General features: G+C 43.4%; 1 pseudogene; it reads right to left on the reverse strand.

The window, feature by feature from the left end:
* Window positions 1–375: 375 nt before the first annotated feature.
* Window positions 376–4,960, reverse strand: LOC132895870 (uncharacterized protein K02A2.6-like; annotated as a pseudogene).
* Window positions 4,961–15,928: the final 10,968 nt, after the last annotated feature.

The raw sequence follows: 15,928 nt of genomic DNA on the forward strand, positions 1-15,928 counted from the left end.
CTCTGCCAATCCCCATATGCCCTCTACTGGACTCTCATGTACTACAGCCTCCAAAAAGGGTGAATGACATGTACACTACCTGTCACTGCAACGGTTACTCTGTGAGGAACAATCAAAAATTTTCTAGCTATACCACATCTCCTCCCCCCTTAGGTTAACAGCTCCTACATGTAAATGAACACTGTATCATACACACAACAAGCATTAACATATGGTAGTGGAATTTCTTTTTTTTTTCTTTTTTTTAAACTAGACTAGGAAGGTACGTCCTTCCAGTGAGATCAGAGCGCATTGTTGCTCTATTCCTGGAAAGATCTCACTCTATCTAACAAAGTCCTTGAGATGCACAGGTGGATGTCTCTCTCTCTAGGAACGTCACACCACTGGTGCAACCGAGCCTGGTTGAACCTGAATCTCTGGAGCAGGCTGCAAGTCCTGTGGCTCAGATGATGAAGGTTGTGGTGTTATGTCCATCACTGAAGGCAAGAAGCCCTCAGTGTCCACTGTTCCCTCAGGCAGTGGCTCCAATACAATGTCCGGATTGCTGGGAACAGTGTCTGCCAATCCTGCTTTAACCTGATCCACATGCCGTTTCAAGGTGTGACCATTCCCGATGGTGACGGTGTATGACACTGAACCTGATGAGCTTGTGACAACAGCTGGGATCCATTTTGGACCGTAGGAGTAGTTTCTGACAAACACATTGTCCCCTGGTGCAAAACTTCTCAGTTTTTTCTTGGTGTCATGATTTTCTTTCTGTTTCAGTTGCCTTTGCTGCACTTTTGTTTTCACATCAGGCATGAGAATGTCTAAAGCTGATCTAAGTCTCCGTGACATCATCAACTCTGCAGGTGACAAGCCTGTTGTTGTATGTGGTGTGATGCGATAACTGAACAGAAATCTTGACAGTCTGGTTTGTAATGTGTCACCTTTTATTTTCTTCATCCCCTCCTTGAAGGTTTGGACCGCCCTCTCGGCCAGACCATTGGAGGAAGGGTGGAAAGGTGCCGACCTCACATGGTCAATGCCATTTTGTTTCATGAAAGTCTCAAATTCAGCACTGGTGAAACATGTTCCTGTTTTGCTGGGATTCAAACCCGGGTCGCTGGTGTCATAATCCAGCAAACCCCCACTAGGCCACCAGGGGGATGACTCAAGTGCAGAGGCGTGAGGCGAAAGTAGAGTATCAAAAACTATTTATTTACAAAATTAACAATCCATGGCAAAAACAAAAGTATAATCCAAAAGCTCAGAAGATATAAGGGAAAATAAAAAATATCCAAAATTTCAAAGTCCAAAAAATGAGAAAAGAAAAGGCAAAAATACAAATGCTCAGAAGATCTCAAAAATGGTAAACACAAAGTCCAAAAAGGTCCAAAAGAAAGCAAAATACAAAAACCACAAAGACACAGGCAAGGAACATGGGACAGAGGGAACTAGCACTAACAGCATAGCATAGAATAAAGACTCCGTGACAAGGGAACAAACAGAGGGGTATTTATACACAAACTCATTAAGAAACAGGGCGGGGCAGGAAACAGGCAATCAAGACAAACACAAAACACAGTGGCGGCCTCTAGAGGCCAAAACAAACATGACAAGATAAACATAACAGCGGCCTCTAGAGGCCAAAACAGTCCCAGTCCTAATAGTTCCATTGTCTGAGACTAACATTTTAGGCAGACCAAACACACTAAAACTCTGACGCAGTTTCTCAATTGTAGCCTGTGATGTTGCCGATTTCACAGGGTAAATGTCCATCCACTTAGAATGAGCACCGACAATGAGCAGAAACATCTCCCCAAGGAAAGGCCCTGCGTAGTCCACATGGATCCTGGACCATGGCAACTCTGGCCACTCCCAGGGGTGTAGTGGTGCAGTGGGTGGTGACTTGTGGTGTTTTTGACACTCCTCACATGACTGCACTTCTCTCTCAATGTTCTCATCCATACCTGGCCACCATACATATGACCTTGCCAAACCTTTGATTTTTGACATGCCTGTATGAGTCTGGTGCAGGAGTTTCAGTATTTTGTCTCTGCCTTTAGTGGGAATAATTACTCTGGCTCCCCAGAGCACACACCCATCCCTCACACTCAGTTCCATTTCCCTTTGTTGATATGGCTTGAAGCGCACGTCTGTCTGTGCAGGACAGCCTTTTAAGGTGTATTCATGGACTTGGGACAAGATGACATCCTTAGCGGTCCAGCATTTGATTTATGTGGTGTCAACCAGTGTGTCATCAAGTACATCCATCATCAATACTTGCTCAGTCATTTCTTTTTCAGGTGCTGTTTCTGACACCGGCAATCTGCTGAGCGCATCTGCATTTGCATGTTGTTTGCTTGGCTTATACACAATGTTGTACTCATAGGCGCTCAGTGTCACAGCCCATTGTTGAACTCTCGGTGAGCCCATCTGAGGTATAGGCTTTTTTACTTTGAAGAGAGAGATCAGCAGTTTATGATCTGTATAAATAGTGAAAACTCTGCCATACAGGTATTTGTGAAATTTCTTGATGCCAAATATGACCACCAAGCCTTCCTTGTCAAGCTGAGAATACCTCTTCTCAGTAGGTGAGAGTGTGCATGACATGAACCCCAAGGGTCTTTTAGTGCCATCATCCATTTTTTGTGACAATACAGCGCCCACACCGTATGGGGATGCATCACATGCGAGAACTAGCTGTCGGTCAGCAGAGTAATGAACTAACACATCTGCTGAGTTCAGCAGGTTCTTTGATTTCTGGAAAGCTTCCTCTTGTTTCTTTTGCCAAGTCCAGCTCACATCATGTCTTAAAAGTTCATGAAGGGGAGCTAACAGGGTTGCCAGGTTGGGAAGGAATTTGTTGTAGTAGTTTAATAAACCCAAGTATGCTTTGAGTTCTGTAACATTTGTGGGAGTAGGGGCATCCATGATGGCTTTAACTTTCTTCTCCACAGGATGGAGCCCCTGTGCGTCCACTATGTGCCCCAAGTATTCCACTTCTTTTTGCATGAAGACACACTTACTTCTTTTCAACCGCAAACCAGCCTCCTCCAACCTTGACAACACCTCATCCAGATTCCGCAGGTGGTCTGCCTCATCCACCCCACTCACCAAAATTTCATCCAAGTACACTACTACAAGAGGTATCCCTTTTAAGAGGCCTTCCATTGTCCTCTGAAATATGGCTGGTGCAGATGCCACTCCAAAAGGCAGTCTGTTATATGTGAACAGCCCCCGGTGTGTGTTCACTGTCACATACTTTTTGGATTCATCATTCAGGAGTATTTGTTGGTAGGCGTGGCTCATGTCCAATTTGGAGAACTGCTTTCCTCCAGAAAGTGCTGCAAACAGGTCCTCCATTCGGGGTATTGGATACTGTTCCAGGGAAGCCACTGTATTTACCATAAGCTTGTAATCTCCACACAGCCTTATAGTCCCTGTTGGCTTCAGAATTGGTACAACTGGTGCCCCCCATTCAGCATATTTCACTGGCGAGATGATGCCTTCTTTCAACAGTCTGTCTATTTCCTCGTCTACTTTTGCTCGCATGGCAAAGGGAACAGATCGTGGACAGAAGAAACGCGGGGGGGCATCATGTTTTACATGAATGGTAGCTCTGGTGCCTTTCAGGGTGCCCAACTCATCTTTGAATACATCCTCATGTTTATTTAACATTTGCGGTAGTGGATTTTCTATTGTCTTGACCTGGTGCACTTTTCTGGCTTTACGACTGTTTTTTTATTTCTCTCCAGTCCAGATATATTTCCTCTAGCCAGCCCCGTCCTAGCAAGCTGGGGCCGTCTCCTTCGACCACCACAAGGGGCAGATTCCTTTCCTGCTGCTCTGACAAGTGTTGCCCCCATCACCTTAACAGGATCCCTTGTGTAAGTTTCCAGCTTAATTTTCATAGGCCTCAGACTAGGGGGTTTGGTGTGTTTCCATGTCCCTTTGAATGTCTCTTCATTCATTACTGTTAAGCAACATCCAGTATCAATTTAAAAAGTGACTTCCTTTCCCTCAAGTTCCATATCTACAGTGTAGGGATCTACTTTTCTCAGGTACCCCACACTCTGGCGCCCTAATCTGTACAGCTTGCTCTGACACTCTTGTTTGCACTGGATGCAGTTCAACGTGAAGGGGTCCTCTTCTGAACTACCACTCTTTGTTACATCCTCTGCATCATGCACTTTGTGAGAATGATAATGGGAACTCTGCTTTGTCTCCTTCTTTATTTTTACAAATCCACTCTTTTTAGCTTTGCTCCGACAAGCTCTTGCTAAGTGTCCCACTTTACCACAAGCATGACATTTTTCTTGTTTGTCCGCTGCTGTGTGCCTGGTTCCATTGCATCGATAACACACTCTACTTTCTCCTTTAAAGGTGCGAGTCTCCCGCTGCCCCTTGGTTATGCTGAAGCATTTTGCTGTCGCACCCGAGGTCTGCAGATCCTGGGCATTTTTATTTTATTTTTATTTGCAGTCTCCAGCGACACGGCAATTGACAGAGCCTTGCCAAAAGTGAGCTCCACTTCTGACAGGAGACGTCTTTGGATTCTGTCATCATTGATTCCACAGACAATCCTGTCTTTCAACATCTGTTGCAATGTGCCACCATAGTTACAATCTTGAGCTAGGTGATGCAGCTCCGCCACATATTCCACGACTGTTTCATTGGGCTTGCGGGTGCGGGAGTGAAATTTGTACCTTTGCACAATTTCACTGGGTTTTGGATCAAAATGATTTTTCATCAGGAGAATCAGCTCTTGGAAGGGTTTGTCTTTGGGCTTAGCCGGGCTGAGCAGGTTATGCATCAGGCTGTAGGTTGCTGCTCTGATGACACTTATCAGTATAGCTCTTTGTTTTTCCTCCTCGTTAATTTCATTGGCCACGAAAAACTGTTTGAGTATTTCAGTATACTCATCCCACATCTGATTCTTGGGATCAAATGCTACTAGCGTGCCAATTGTAGCCATCTTTACCTTCCGCTTTTTGTTCCTCTTCCCAGCTGGCGTTTCTCTCTCTTTTTCCTTTTTTTTTACGTCTTTAACATCCAAACGATGGCTACCTTCCCCCCAAACTACACCTCATCGCCAAAAAGATGTTGCATCTTCATAAAAAAAGAACGAATGTCCACACAGCAGGAATATAGTTTTGCGGGTTTTTTACTGGACCATAAACAGCATGGCAGGATAACAACAACCACCTGGCCCCTACTTCCGGTTACACTTCTTGTACATTCAACACCAACCTTGACCTCTGCTAATCCCCATATGCCCCCTACTGGACTCTCATGTACTACAGCCTCCAAAAAGGTCGAATGACATGTACACTACCTGTCACTGCAACGGTTACTCTGTGAGGAACAAACAATAATTTTCCAGCTATACCACAGATTAACTCAAATATTGTAAAACTTATGAAAGTAAGGGATCTGTCCTTAAAAACTGCCCTCAAAACCAAACTAAAGCATGACAGACACAACTTCACTACACTACAAAACAGAGTCATTAAAGAACTTAGAACAGCAAAGGCAAACTTCTTCTTAACTATAATTAATAATGCAAGGGGGGATGCAAAAATAATTTGGAGCCAGTTGAAAAAACTAATAGGACAACATCATAATGAAATAAAAACACTTGAGCTTGCTGTAGATGGCAAGATAATAAGCAATCCAGTTGAGGTAGCTGATGCTCTTAATAATTATTTTATGGATTCAGTTGCCACAGTTATAAAGTCTTTTAGCCCTGGGCACAGTAGTAATATCCCACAAATCTTACCAACTGAACCAGTATTTAATATCAAAGCTATTACTCAGGCAGATGTCATGAGAGTGATGGGGGCTCTCAAGTCGTCAAGAGCTAAGGATGTCATTGGTATGACCTCAGTTATGCTCAAAGAGCTGTCAACACCTCTGCTCTGTCCCATCACAAAAATAGTAAACCTCTCAATAATAGAGGGAGTCTTCCCAAGTGTTTAGAAATTGGCTGCTATCTCTCCCATTTTTAAAGGTGGAGATCATCTCTCTGCCTGTAACTACAGACCAATCAGCATCCTTCCTGTTATATCCAAGGTCACTGAAAAACTTATAGCAGAACAAATTATTGCATTTTTAAACACATGCTCCTCTCCACTGCATCCAATGCAATTTGGCTTCTGTGCTAACCACTCAACTGAGACAGCAAACTGTTTTTTTCACTGAAAAACTAAAATCCTTATTAGACCAAAGAGGAATTGTTGGGGCCATTTTTTTTAGATCTTAAAAGGCATTTGATACCATTAATCATAGTGTTCTCTTATCCAAATTATCTACTTTTAATTTTTCTACACATTCCATTAATTGGATTGGTTCATATCTAGCAAATTGATCACAGTTTGTTAGAGTAAGGAGTTATCAATCACGACCCATTGGTATGCCTACTGGTGTCCCACAGGGATCCATACTGGGTCCACTTTTATTCACCCTGTACGTTAATGACCTGCCAACAGTTTGCCCTGATGTTAATATTCAAATGTATGCAGATGATACTGTAATCTTCATTCATGGTAGTAGTGCAGTACAAGTTGCCGGTCAGTTAACAAAGTTAATGCAACAGGTTACAACATGGCTAAAACAAAACTGTCTGCAACTGAATGTGTCCAAAACAGTGTGCATGTCCTTTAGTAAGTCAAATAAACACTTCAATGAGCCAGATGTATACCGGTATGTAGCAGGGGAAAGACGGCAGGTAGTCTCAGAATTTAAATATATTGGTGTTCTGATAGATAAAAATCTTTCATTTAAAGCTCAGATCAAAAAGGTTTGTCAACAAGTTAAGTTCAACCTCGCAAACTTTAGATTCATCGGGAATTGTATGTCAACAGAGGCTGCAATTATGTATATACATTCAATGATCTATTCTCATATTACATATTGCTTAACAACCTGGTCTCAGGCCAATACAACATCTCTTATGCCCATCCACTCACTATATAAACAAACTCTTAAAGTTCTTGATAAAAAACCTAGACATCATCACCACTGTCTCATTCTAACAAAATATAAACTACTGAGTTGGGAAAACATTGTCAAATACACAAACTTATGTTTAATGTATAAGATTGTTAATGGTCTTGCTCCTTCGGTTTTAAGACAATTCATAAAAACAGGGTCATCTGCAAATATATCTACACAAAGCACAGTTAGAGGGGACTGTTAGGACTGGGACTGTTTTGGCCTCTAGAGGCCGCTGTTATTTCCTTATCTTGTCATGTTTATTTTGGCCTCTAGAGGCCGCCACTGTTCCTGTGTTTTGTGTTTGTGTTGATTGCCTGTTTGTCCTCATTAGTGTCACCTGTTTCCCATTTAGTTTTGTGTATATATACTCCCTCAGTTTGGTCCCTAGTCACGGAGTCTTTGTGCTACCTATGGTTTGTTTCCTCTGGCCTGTGTACCTTGCTTATGCTCTTGTATTTTTTGGTATTTTGTTTTCTTTGGATTTGTTCTACCCTTTTGGATCTTCTGAGCATTTTGCCTCTTCTTTTCTCATTTTTTTGGACTTTGAATCTTTGGATTATACTTTTTTTTTTTTTTTGCCCTGAATTGTATATAGTGTATATATTGTAAATAAACTGTTTTTTGATACTCTCCTCACGCCTCTGCACTTGAGTCATTCCCCTGGTGGCCTAGTGGGGGTTTGCTGGATCACTACACCAGTGATCCGGGTTTGATTCCTAGCAAAACCCTAACAGGGACTATCTAATTTAGCTCAGAAAAAGCAGTTTTGGCCAATCTGCATTTTCCATTAGAGCTGCACCTGAGTGGAACATAATACCATCCCACATCAGAGACATAAATACATATCATACATTCAAATGCAATCTAAAGAAGTGGTTAGTTAGCCACCAAGCATGTCAACACTAAACAGCTTTACACCACTAGCACCTCTACTGATCAGTTGTACCTGGATGTTGCTTTATACCACCACTGCCATGTCCTTTCTTTCTTCTGCTTTTTTTTAACCTTCTCTTTCTTCCCCCTATCTTTACTGTCCCTACTGTAATTGTATGTTTTATGTGGTAAGTGTCTTTTTACCTATGACTTTTACCATAATGTAGGTGTAGTTTATGTCTATTGGTTCTTTTAATATGCATCTGACCTTTTAACACCGGTCCATGGACAACAGATGTAAAATAGACATTTTGGCTAATTCTGGCACATTTACATTTTGTTTATTAATGTGTACTGTCCATGTCAAATAAACTTCATTAAAACAAACTTCATATTGTGATATGTGGTGAAAGTAGAAAGGAGGTTGAGCTGGGTTTGGAGAGATGGAGGTATGCATTGGAACAAAGATGAATGAAGGTGAGCAGTAGCAAAACAGAATACATGTAAATCAATGAGAATGGGGACGACAGTGTAGTGAAGATGCAAGGAGTAGACAAAGAAAGTTGGTGAATTCAAGTACCTGGGGTCAACTGTGCAGGAAAATGGGGGCTGTGATAGTGAGGTGAGAAAGAGAGTGCAGGCAGAGTGAAGCAATTGGAGAAGGATTTTGTGAGTCATTTGTGATAGGAAAGCCCCAGCAAAAGTGAAAGGTAAGATGTGTAAGACAGTAGTGAGACCAGCTGTGATGTATGGATTGGAGACAGTACCCTTAACAAAGAGACAGAAGGCAAAGTTGGAGGTGGCAGAGTTGAGGGTGTTAAGGTTTGTGATGGGAGTGACAAGGTTGGACAGGATAAGGAATGAGCACATCAGAGAGACAGCACATGTGGAGAGCTTGGGAATTAAGCTCAGAGAGATGAGACTGAGATGAGACGAAAATGAGGAAGGCCAAAGAGGAGAAACATAGATGGGGTGAGAGAGGACATGAAAGTAGGATGTGGAAGACAGGGAACAATGGAGATGAAAGATCCGCTGTGGCGACCCCTAATCGGGAGCAGCCAAAAGAAGAATAAGAATAAGTATATAAATAAAAAAAAACTAAGTCAAGTCAAGTTTATTTGTATAGCACTTTTAACAATAAACATTGTCCAGCTTTACAGAATTTGAACAACTTAAAACATGAGCTAATTTTATCCCTAATCTAAGTATGGCTATTGTGATGATGTGATGATGAAGAAAATGTAATGATGAAGAAAAAATGGTGCAGTGTTTTTTGTGGTGTTATTCAGTAACTTCTGTAGAATGCCAAGGTATATTGCCAGATTAGGGCTAAAAAGTTGGTCAATGTGTAGTATTCAGATTGTAGCTTCAGACAGGAAGACATGTAAATATTTGTTTTTGTGGGGAATTTTATCATGACTTTGTGTCACAATGCAATGTCCACATGGGAGTTGACCTTGCAGACATGCTGGTGGCTTTGTATTGCAACTCTCCAAAAGCTCACCATACATGTGCTTCTTTTGCAAATGGTATTGCAACACATAATCCATCAACAATGGATGGCTGCTGTATCACTGAGATGCCAAAAGCCTTGGTGTGCAAAAGCACAAAAAGATCAAGGCATGTCCATGCCTTGATCTTTTTGTGCTTTTGTACACTCAGGCTTTTGGTATCTTGATGGTAGCAGATGCACATGGCCGAAAGGAGAAGGGAAGGCCCTCCAAGGGAAAGGAGGAGGATGTGCAAACCAGATCCATCCAAAGACCAATAACTCCAAGATCTGTGGGTGATGTCTGCTGTGATCAAATGGATCAAATTCCAGGTTTTACTGACAAGGGAAGGTGCAGATTCTGCCTAAATGGGCAGACAACCATCTTCTGTCAGAAATGTGATGTTTGTCTCTGCATTATCACCGGGGATAGCCCATACAACTGCTTCTAAACATTCCACAGAAAATGACTAGAGAGAGGAAGTTAGAGTCATTGCTGCTGTTCAGTTGTATGTGCCTTATATTTTTTAAAATAAGTTGAAAAACAGAATTACAATGTACTTCCGGGGTGGCACGGTGGTGTAGTGGTTAGCGCTGTTGCCTCACAACAAGAAGGTCCAGGTTCGAGCCCTGTGGCCGGCAAGGGCCTTTCTGTGCGGAGTTTGCATGTTCTCCCCGTGTCCGCATGGGTTTCCTCCGGGTGCTCCGGGTTTTCCCCACAGTCCAAAGACATGCAGGTTAAGTTAACTGGTGACTCTAAATTGACCATAGGTGTGAATGTGGGTGTGAAGGGTTGTCTGTATCTATGTGTCAGCCCTGTGATGACCTGGTGACTTGTCCAGGGTGTACCCCGCCTTTCTCCCGTAGTCAGCTGGGATAGGCTCCAGCTTGCCTGCGACCCTGTAGAACAGGATAAAGTGGCTAGAGATAATGAGATGAGATGAGACAATGTACTTCCATTTTTCCATTACTTTTCATGTGGCTGCTATTCACTTGATAGAACTGGATTGGTAAAACTGAAGTTTGTGGTCAGCCTATACTTTGAGAGAATTGATAAAAACAATTTGAAAACTAATATGTGTAATATAAATGCCCAGGGAAAACAAGAGTACATCACTTCAACACGTCATTAAATACAACATTAAAATGTTTACCATTTTGACTCTGTTTACTCCTAAATAGAGGCATGAATCCTGGGAGGTACAACTCACAAAATCCAAAATAAAAAAATTATTTTTTAAACAATATGTGTGGAAATGCTTTTGTCAGGTGCAAATGAGATAATTAGTAACATTAAATTAGTTTTTACAACTCATTTTCCACTCCTGCCTGTTTAAAGTGCTTGTTCATATATTTTATTCATATAGGCATATGAATAATCAGTATATTGTTTTATCTTAAATAATCCAGAAATTTTATCTTAATTAAAATGATAAAGGCCTTATGAACATATTGCATATTTAAACCATTATTTTTAATGCAGTGGAGAATTTTTTTTTAATCAGTGCCAATCACTACAAATACAGCAACTGAACCAACTAATCACACACATCCCATCCTGCTTACATAATAATAATAATAATAATAATAATAATAAAACCTATGTATTGTTTCTATTTAAAATTGATGTGTTTTCAGGCACAACAAGCGAACAGTTTATTGTGCCTCTAGTGGGAGAAAAAATGTTAGTCAATTCAAAAAGAACATTTCTCAACCCAAGATTTTAGGTCTTTCAAAATCTACAGTGCATAATATTATGAAAAGATTCAGGGAATCCAGAGACATGTTAGTGCATAAAGGACAAGGTCACAAACCACTTTGAATGTGCATGACCTTCGAACCCTCAAGCAGCACTGCCTGAAAAACCATAATGCTAATGTGACAAATATAGCCACATGGGCTCAGGAGCACTTTGGAAAACCACTGTCATTTAAAGCTTCACTCACAACCTGCTGTACGTGCTGCTACAGGCAGTCTACAGTAAAAAAAAAAAATTGGCAAAACCGTGCTTGAGACTTGCGCGACACTTGCATGTGTTCAGCGCTATAGAAGGTTGCAGACTGCCTGTGGGGACTTTTGGTCCCGCATATGCAAATTCTATGGGTCTTGCGACAAATCAAGAATGCATGCACTACGTACGGGACCCGTACTCCTTTTGTACACCTGAACCAAGTCAGCAGCACGGCTAGTAGGGGCTTTTTGCAATGCCAGTAAGATGCATGAGTGATGCATGGTCATTGTATGAGTGACGTGCCTCAGAAGTATTACACGATTACTCCACACTTGCTGTTTGTGCGGCACTCGAGACAGAAGTACATCTCACTTTCTACCCCTATGTGTGGTGTGCATGCAGCGCACACGACCTGCATGCAGCGCACGCGACCAGCACATGACACAAGGGGCATGACTCTGGGTATATATATTGGGGAAGAACCAAGGAACCGATCATGTTGCGTGTAGCATTGTAGAAAGGAAGAAGACCACCTCATTTGCTGTTTTTATTTGAGTATATGTTAACTTACTGTAATACTTCCTGATGTAGGTGGAGCATAGAAACACGGCAGGTGAGAGTTGATGTTTACACAAATACTTTATTGAGCTTTTCAGCTTGCTTGCTTCCTTCCTTTCATCACTCACTCACTCACTCACTCACTCACTCACTCACTCTCACACACATGCATTGTGGTTGGGGAGAGAGCTCCCTTTCTCTGCTCTCTCTCTCCTTTTATGCTCCGTCCCTGTAACAAACAGTGACACACACACACACACACACACACACACACACACACACACACACACACACACACACACACACACTAACTGACAGCAGGTGGAATGGCTTAGCCACTTACCTTCCCCGACCCTGCCCTCTATTCACAGACTGCTGCTTGGGCACACCCCCGCTGCCAAATACCCTCACTGCCTGACTCAGGCCGGGGAGCCATCCGGCCTGAAGCTGACTCCCCCCTAATGGGACAGGAAGTCTGCCACCACCATCTGCTCCTCCGGCCTTTGGATCACCTCGAACTTAAATGGCTGGAGGGCGAGATACCAATGGGTGATCCTCGCATTGGCATCCTTCATGCGGTGGAGCCACTGGAGGGGCACGTGGTCTGAACAGGGAGTGAAAGGGCACCACAGCAGGTAGTATCGGAGGGTGAGGACCACCCACTTGATGGCGAGACACTCCTTCTCAATTGTGCTGTACCTTCTTTCAAGCATGGAGAGTTTCCAGCTGATGTACAGCACGGGGCATTCCTTGCCTCCACCTCCTGGGACAAAATGGCCCTCAGCCCTCTGTCCAATGCATCAGTCTGCAAAATAAATGTGGCAGATCACAGAATCCAGGGACACATGTCGGCCCAGGGGCATTTTTAGTTATTGACAGATTCAGAAAGTACAGTTTCTAAGCTTTCCAATGATGCCTTCCATGTGGAGATCTGACAATATTTGAAGAATGTGTGGCCTTTTGAAAGTGTATACTTCTTAAAACAGAAAAGGGAGAAAATCGCCCTCAAAGTTTTCCATCTCAGCTACTCTGGGTGTAGGGCGGGCACATAATGGTGCTCATTTGCATGACATTAAGGAAAGCCCTACCCCCTACGAGCTAGCACGATGCTACTTTCATGTAAACAAAGATCACCACGTCAATTTTCCTTCCATGCAAAGTATGCCCAAAACAATTATGAAGTACAAAAATAAGTCCTAAAGTATACTTTAATGTTTTGTGGTTGAAAAATTACTCACACTGTAAGAAAGAAAGATAGCACAATGATGACACAACTAACACAACACTAGTTTCATGTAAAGCCTCGGTCACAACCGGCCGTACAGTACGTGCTCCTACGGCCGGTCTACATGCAAAAAACACAAGAAACACACGGAGAGCACGCGTGTGAAACGCATGAGAGCGCGCGTGTGAAAAGCACGAGAGCGCGCGTGTGATGTGCTGATTTTCAAGCCGCAGACCGGCCGCAGAGGTTCTTTGTCATGTCAAACAAACTCTATGGGCGCTTACGTTTTTTTCAGGTTGCAAGACAAACTTACGGCCAACGCATGTCTTTCTCCATGAACAACAAAAAAAAAACGCAGTGATTTGGGAAACGCCAAAAATCACACGGCCAAAAAATCGTATGTCCGGTTGTGACCTAGGCTTAACCAAACCACAACACTCTCTGTTACATGCAAAAATAACCACACAGCCTTAGATTAATAAACTTACCCCATCAGAAAGATAAACGGCGCCTTGCACACACCAATGCCTCCGATGGAATGTAATCCTAGAACGGTCCGTGTACCATCCGATCATTCAAGTATTCCATTCAATCTGGAAAACGAGGTTGCGGGTTTTTTTTTTGCTAGAAATGGTTCTCTCCGATGTAAATACCGAGTGTCTGTTTGCTTCGCGGTGTTTGCTCCTCTGCGCTCTGTTTAGCTTCCTCATTCCATAGTGAAATTACACGCCTGTATGCAGTTAAGTAGCCATGCACTCAGCCCGGATCATACAGCTGATTCATGAAAAAAAAAAAAAGACTTGAATCATCATGTGAATGGCCCATATGGTAATTTACCCACACCCCCCAGCAGGCTACAGTCCTGACAAAAACGAGACAATTTGCAACAAAAAAATGTATGCTTTTCCAACAAAACAATCTATTATCTGAAATACTGATTGCATTCTTCAAGATCTCAACTTGCACATGATGGAAAAAAAACAAAAATCACAAATTTCGAAAAAAAAATGCTTCTTTTACGATTATCTCGGATTCGTTTCGGCCGACATGTGTCCCTGGATTCGGTGAGGGGTCAGAAATGGGAGAGAGAAGTCAGGGGAGTGTAAAAATGGCCCCCCACACGGTGCATCTTTTACCTCAGAGAAGGCCTGTTGGCACTGCTCCATCCACTGGACCGGATCTGGAGCCCCCTTTTTAGTGAGATCGGTTAGCGGGCTGGTGACGTCCAAATAATTAGGTAGAAACCTACGATAATAGCCAGCCAGCCCAAAGAACCGTCTCACCTCCTTTTTGGTCTTGGGCCTCGGGCAGGCCGCAATTGCTATGGTCTTGTTAATTTGGGGACGCACCTGCCCATGGCCCAAGTGGAACCCCAGATACCATACTTCCACCTGCCCAATCGCAGACAATTTTGGGTTAGCTGTGAGGCCCACTTACCTCAGTGACTTCAGGACAACCCTCAGGTGTTCCAAGTGCCATGGCCAATCATTACTGTAGATTACGATGTCGTCTAGATAGGTGGCTGTGTAGGCAGCGTAAGGGCGGAGGACCCTGTCCATAAGCCGCTGGAATGTAGTGAGCACCCCAAACAACCAACCCAAAAGGGAGCGTGACAAATTGGTATAATCCAAACGGTGTGGAAAAGGCCATTTTCTCTCGGGATAGAGGAGTCAAGGGGATCTGCCAATATCCCTTTGTTAGATCCAGTGTCAAATAAAAGCGAGCTGTGCCTAACCGATCAAGCAACTCATCAAAGCGAGGCATTGGGTATGCATCAAATTTAGACACCATGTTGACCTTTCTATAGTCCACACAGAACTGGACCGACCCATCGGTCTTGGGAACCAGGACCACTGGGCTGCTCCAGTCACTGTGGGACTCATCGACTATGCCCATTTTGAGCATTGCCTTGAGTTCATCCCAAACCACCTTTTTCTTGTGTTCGAGCAAGCGGTAAGGGTGGCTATGCACTACCACCCCCGAGGTCATTTCGATGTGGTGTTCTATGAGGTGGGCACGACCAGGAAGGGGCGAGAACATGTTGGAAAATTCCTTCTGCAACTTGGCTACCTCCGTGAGTTGGGCCAGTGAGAGGTGGTCTCCACAAGGGACCAGAGTGGTGCGAGATGTTATCGTTTTTACCTCTGGCCCCACAAGGGACTGGAGTGGTCCGAGATGTTATCTTTTTACCTCCGGCCCCAGCTCCACCTTCTCTGGGACTACCAACGCCATGGGGACCCCCTCATTCCAGCATTTTAAAAGGTTGAGGTGGTAGATTTGCAGTGCCCCATCCCTATCCTTTCACTTCACCTCATAGTTGACGTCCCCGACTCGCCATGTGACCTCAAAGGGCCCTTGCCACTTGGCAACTAATTTAGAACTCGATGTGGGCAATAATACGAGCACTTTGTCTCCCAGTGTGAACTCTCTAAGGCACGTGCCCCTGTCATACAGCCGGCTTTGACGTTCTTGTGCCTGCCATAAATTCTCCTGGGTTAGGTGCGTGAGGGTGTGGAGTTTTGCACGCAGGTCAAGAACATACTGGATTTCATTTTTACTCAGTGAAGGTCCCTCCTCCCAATTTTCCCATAGCACGTCCAGAATGCCACGCAGCTTACGCCCATATAATAATTCGAAGGGAGAAAACCCCATGGAGGCTTGCGGGACCTCTCGTACTGCGAACAGCAGGGGCTCGAGCCACTTATCCCAATTACATGCATCTTCATTTACGAATTTATGGATTATGTTTTTGAGTGTCTGGTTAAATCGCTCTACTAAGCCATCCATTTGTGGGTGATAAACACTGGTGCGGATTGACTTAATCCCCAGTAACCCATACAGCTCATGCAGT

The sequence above is a fragment of the Neoarius graeffei genome, chromosome 13 (assembly GCF_027579695.1).
Source record: "Neoarius graeffei isolate fNeoGra1 chromosome 13, fNeoGra1.pri, whole genome shotgun sequence".
NCBI lineage: Eukaryota > Metazoa > Chordata > Actinopteri > Siluriformes > Ariidae > Neoarius > Neoarius graeffei.